Below are 6,226 nucleotides of genomic sequence, written 5' to 3' on the forward strand. Positions count from 1 at the left end.
CAATAAAACTCCTAAAATTCTATGTGCTTGTTGGGTTTCATCTTGAAGTCTGGCTATTTTCTACCTCTGTGATACTATGAGTTTCTGCCTGTGGTGAAGCCTGTTTTTGGGTTTCTTGCTCACTCATCTAAATTTGGTTCTTCTAAACATTACCCCATCTTTTGCTGAATTCTATTGCCCATTCTATGCCATGATTGTAGAAACTCCCATTGATTCTTTACACTTCGCTTGAGGAGGGAGACCCCTTTTTGGTTTGTAAGAATCCATGAGAATATCAGTATGAGGAAACTGGCTGTATGACTTCGAGTATTCCAGACTAAGGCCATATAACTCATAAGGAGCACCATGCATTAAAAAATTATACTTGATACTTTTTAGTATGTAAAAATAAAATTCCTAGGAAAGTTTTGATATTTTTCTTTTAAAAAATATATTAATCTGGGCCCTCCCTGGTGGCACAGTGGGTTAAAGCACAGCACTGAAAGCTAAAGCCACTTCCGCATGAGTTCGATTCCTGCCTGCCCCTGAGGTGACCACATGGCGCGGCAGACCTCTCCTGACCCGCCCGCTGCTCCCCTCAGCAGTGCACTTCGTCGATCTGCCTGTTCTGCTCCCCACTCTGTCTCTGGTGAAGCCTCTCGCCACCCCTCAGCCTCTGGCCTGTACCCCAGCTCTGTATGCACAAATAAATAAATCTTAAAAAAATATATATATATATATATTAATCTGACAGTAAAACTATCTGTTAATATTATATTTAAGGTGGAATATTATTTTTTTAAGAAGTAACAGGGTATATGGATGGTTTCACTCGTAGCAGGAGTATAACAGACCAGGCAAGAAAATAATAATAATGAACAGCTATATAATATAAACATTTTATGAGGGTGGAGTGAGAAATGGGATCAAAAACAGTGGAGGGAGGGAAATGCACTGGACTATGGTGATGTCACACTGGTGATTTGGTGATGGGAAGCTCACGGGGATTACAACTGAGATGGAAAAATGCACAAAATGGTGTTGAAATAAACTATTATAAAAATTAAAAAAAAAACAACATAAGAACAAAAAAGTAACAGGATATAGTCAGGGTAAGTGATCAATTAGGGACATCCATAACTCCCTATTGAAATTAGAAAACTGGTCAAAAATGTCAGAATGCTGTAGTCAACCAAAAGTTTACAGAAATCTTCAAAACACAAGTTAAAGAAAAGTAACACTGATTTTTGTTAAGAAAAAGCTTTGTGTTGTTGCAACCCATTCTTCTTCTTTTTTTTTTTTTTTTTCCTAACATCCTTCTCTCACTCATCAAGCTCCCCGTAGTTCTGAAAATCAATAACCTAAAATAATGGTGAAAAACAGCAGCACAGCAGCCTGGCAGTAACTGGAAGAGGGGGGAGGGGTGTGGGGGCCTGAATAGCTCTGGAGCCCTTTCAAAGATTCATTCTTGAGAGTTAACATTTGACCTGCTTCATGGTTTTCCAAAAGACCCACTTGCAAGAATGTCTTTCCTTAGGGCCCTCTCTGGTGGCACGATGGGTTAAAGCAGAACACTGTGAAGCTATCCACAGCCCTACCACAGCAGCATAACTCGATCCCTGGCCTCTCCTGCTGCTCCCCTCAGCAGTGTATTTCATTCAACCTGCCTGTTCTACTCCCTACTCAGTCTCTAGTGAATCCTCATACCTCTGGCCTGTAGGCGAATTCTTGTATGCATCAAGAAATCTTTTTCTAAAAAGTCTTCTTAGCCCATAAGGCGCTCACCATGTCAAATTTTTACCATGCATTCATTAAAAACAACTAGAGGCAGTTCACTCTAAAAAGGTCCAAGTATGTATTTGTGGGTATCTAGAAGGCTATGCACATGCATAGCTTTTGTGCACATACTCAGAACTTCATAGATAATTAGAAAAGACCTGAGAATGCCCTAGCTGCTGGCCTCTGGTTACATTGAATCTCACTGAATGAGTAGGAAATAGAGGAGAAGGCAGTGTTCCCTGAGTGCTAAAGGTAACTCCCCCAAACACACACACACACACACACACACACACACACACAGTCCCTTAGCAAAAATTTGGAGAATCACTGTTGCCTATGTTTGAGGAAGTCTATGCAAGGTTAACTGACTGCTGAGGTGACCAATCAGAGATTTCATAGCTTATATGACAAAAGCCACAGATTTTTCAGAGGAGTCACGCAACAAACAATTGCATGGAAGCAATAAACTCTGAAGGAGAAAGGTCTGGCTTCCACATTTTTTCACATTATGTTGTTTAAAATTTCTTGTTCACAACACAATATAAACTTTATAAGTAAAAAGAGTGTGCTCTACACACACACACAAGCACACACACACAATCAAATGAACTGTCCTGAAGAAGTCCAGGGATAGGTGTTGCTAGACAAAGACTTTCAATGAGTTGTTTTAGGTAAGTTCACAGAATGCAAAGAACATATAAGAAGGAAGTCTTGATAATTGGAGACTATAATAGTTAGAAATTACTTTTTAGAAATCAAATGGAAATTCTAGAGTAAAATTTATAACTGAAAAATTCACTTAAATTGAGATATGAGGTGAGAGAAGAACCAGTCCCTTGAAAGTAAGTCAGTGAAGATCATTCAATCTGATCAACAGAAAAGGAAAATCCATAAATAAAACAAAAGAATTTATGGAACCCCATCAAACACACCAATATGTGCATAATGGGAAAAGTATCCCAATTTTGAAAAAAAAAAAAAAAACTGGTATATACATCCAAGAGGCTTAATAAACCTTAAATAGGATTAACTCAAAAGAACTATTTTAGTATTTTTCACACCAAAAAGGATGTGAGTGTGTGTCTATGTGTGTGTGTTTGTGTTTGACTATGTGTATATTTATGTCTCAGCCTGTTATCACAAACTGAGTGGATTTTAAACAATAAAAGCATTTCACACAGTAGTTGTGGCTGTGTAAGTTTGATACAGTAGCCAGGAAGGACCCACATCCTAGTCCGGAGACAAGTAGCTCTTCACTTGGCTCTCCCATGGTAGAAGTATGTGATGGAGTCTGTAGCTCTTTAAGAAAAGCACTAATACCATGTATGAAGATGGCACTCTGATGACCTAATAACCTCCCAGAATACCAACACATTGGGGGTTAGGATTACAACATAGGAATTTTGAGGGATGAAAGCATTCCGGCCACAGCATTCCATTCTGTACCACCCAAAATGCACACCCTTCTTGAATGCAAAATACATCTCAATAACCGCAAGGCATAACTTGTACACATCACCTTAAATTCTTAGTCGAAAGTATTTCTAAGGGCTTCCCTGGTGGTGTAGGGGTGACAGTCTCAGTGCTATCAGCTATGGTCAACCACTGGGGCACATGTTCAATCCCTGCCCAGGAAGCTGACCAAGATGGCATTGCAGAACTCTTCTGTCTTTCCTGCTGCTCTTCAGCAGTGTATTTTAATACATTTACCTGTTCTGCTCTGTACTCGGTATCTGGTGAATCTTTTCATTCTCCCACCTTGGCCTACACCCCAGTTCTTACATGCATAAGAAAATATTTTAAATAACAGTTTGAGGTAACATACAGTTGTTAAGTTTTATTCTTAGAAAAAATCACTCTTCAGCTGTAAAATCAAATAAACCAAAATTCATTGGTAGGGCCAACATAGGTTACCTACTCTCATTCTATAACAGAGAATTAAGAAAGAATATAGGGGTTATAGGTTCCAATAATTCCAAAACATGTTGGCCCACTTGGGTGGGGTCCTGCCTTCCCATCACATTGGGACAGTGGCTCAGTCTCCAAGGCTGATTCCACCCACACCTATGTTATTGCTAAGAATAGGCCAGGCCACACACCATGGTCATGACTCACACACCTATAGATCAACTTGGTCAGAAATGCAGGCCAGCCAGGGCCACTGGGGCGTCCTTGCCTGAAAATCCACTGAACACTGCTCCATTTGGGAAATTCTGTATGACAGACCCATGTCTGCCGCAGGCTTCTATCTGGAATGTACTCTCTTGGCTCATAGAGACTTTACACTTTGAAACTCAGTACAGGTAGTCATGCCACCCACATTTGGCTTGATGAAGCACATGTTGCTACAACAGAGCTCTGAAGTTGCTCTTAAACAGCGAGGGTACACAGTACTAAATTCAAGGAGCAGTGTCTTCATCATGAGCTAGGCAGCTTTGGTCCCTCCTTGGAAACGAGTCTGCCTGACCGAGTGTTGTGTTCTCTCCTAGAGTTTCTCTCTTTTCCTTCAATGTGGACAGACTGAACTTTTGACATATTGTTTAGATATTTCCTTTTTAGCAATTGTGTATTTTCCTTTTAATTTTTCTGTAATCATTCAAGAAACCAAGCAACACCTTCATAATTTTACTTATTTCCTCTATCATATATCCAGTTTTTTGCTTCCAAGTGCTACCCTCTACATAACACGGGGCTACAAACAATTCATTGAAGTTCTTTGCCACTGTATAACTATGGTAGCCTTTTCTTCATTCTTAAGCATGTTCCTCATTTCTGTCTGAACCATCAGAATAGACTTATACTGTCCATATTTCTAACATTCTTCCCATGTCCACACAGGCATCCTCTAGGGAAACGGAGACTCCCATCCTCTCTCTCCTAATTTTCTAACCAGAATTACCTTTACAGGTCCATTCATAGCAAGTTAGGTATTTCTACTTTGCTTCTCACACTAATTCCAGCCTCTTCTGTTACAAAGTTCCAAAGCCATTTTCACAACAGCACCTCTACAAACTTGGTACTATCAGTCTTTACCCATATAGGTGGCAATAACCAACTGCATAGACTGAATGGATTATAAACAGTAAGTATATTTTTCACAATTATAGAAGCTGGGAGTTCCAAGATCACAGTGCAAGGAGGTTTGGCATGGTGGTTAGTGAGGACCTACACCAAGAAGGCACCTTTCCCCTTTGTCATTACATAATTAAAGAGGATGAGTGATCTCTCTGGACCATCTTTTATATGGGTAAAAATTTCATTCATGAGGTTACTCTCAGGATCTAATCACCTAAATTCCCAAAAGCCCTGTTGCCTAATACCATCAGTTTATCATCATCACATCATATGTAGGATTTTAGTGAATATGTTACATAAAAGTACATGTATAGGAAATAGAGAAGATGGCGGCAGGGTAAAGATGCCGAGATCACTGTGTCCAGGCTTTCATTGTGTCCAGGCTTTCATAGGAACTGAGGACTGAAAACGGACTATTGACTTACTTACTGCAAGTTTCAACCCAAACGAAAACACCCTGGACTCACTAGAAGGTAGATAACTGAGGGGGAATTGGCGATTGGGGAGTTCCCTTCTGGGAACTCCCAGGAAAAACCAGACACCTGGATGTTCAGCAGGCTCAGGAGCTGCTTTGCCCCACACTAAACCCTGGAGGTGAAAGGGGATGGCTCAGCTCAGGGAGAGGAGCCCAGGCTGCCAAAAGACTGCAAATTTGACCTGCAACTCCTGGGTACAGGGGAAAAACCGCTGAAACTGCAGACCCCACCGGGAACACCTGGGCACCCCACAAAGCCACTGATCAGCTCAACTAGCTTGGGAACCGGCAAGATGGCGGCAGAATAAAGATGCCGAGACACTACATCCAAACTCGCACAGGATTATATAAAAATGGACTACAGACTTACATGCTACGAGTTTCAACCCAAATGAGAATGCCCTGGACTCACTAGAAGGAAAATAACCAAGGGAGAACTGGCCATTGGGGAGTCCCCATAAGGGAAGCCACACGGGCAGGATTAGCTGAACCCTGCAACTGATAGGGGAACTCCAGCGGCTTCCGACTCGTTCAGATCCTTTAAAAATCTAGGCGCCTAGATGCCAGGAAGCACTGCAGAGGGAAACTGCCTGAGGCCACAGCTGCGGCTACTGGGCAGCCTTTTGTCCCCCCTGCTACAACCCTGGAGATAAACTGAGACAATTCAGCTAGGGAGAGGAAACCAAATTGTGGGAAAAGGCTGCAGCTCTGAACGCAAGGATACCTGTTGTTGACCTTTGCCCCAGCAGCCCTGACAAAGCCCTGGATATAAACTGAGACAACACAGCTAGGTTGTGGATCCCAAGCTGCTGCGGGGGGCGGGACCCAACTACAGGCCCAACCCTAGAATAATGCAGCAATTTTAACAACCTTGCATGGGCACATTTAACATAGAGAGACCCTAGGAAGTGCCTCAAA

This window comes from Condylura cristata, unplaced genomic scaffold, assembly GCF_000260355.1.
Source record: "Condylura cristata isolate star-nosed mole 26May11 unplaced genomic scaffold, ConCri1.0 scaffold00016, whole genome shotgun sequence".
Lineage (NCBI taxonomy): Eukaryota > Metazoa > Chordata > Mammalia > Eulipotyphla > Talpidae > Condylura > Condylura cristata.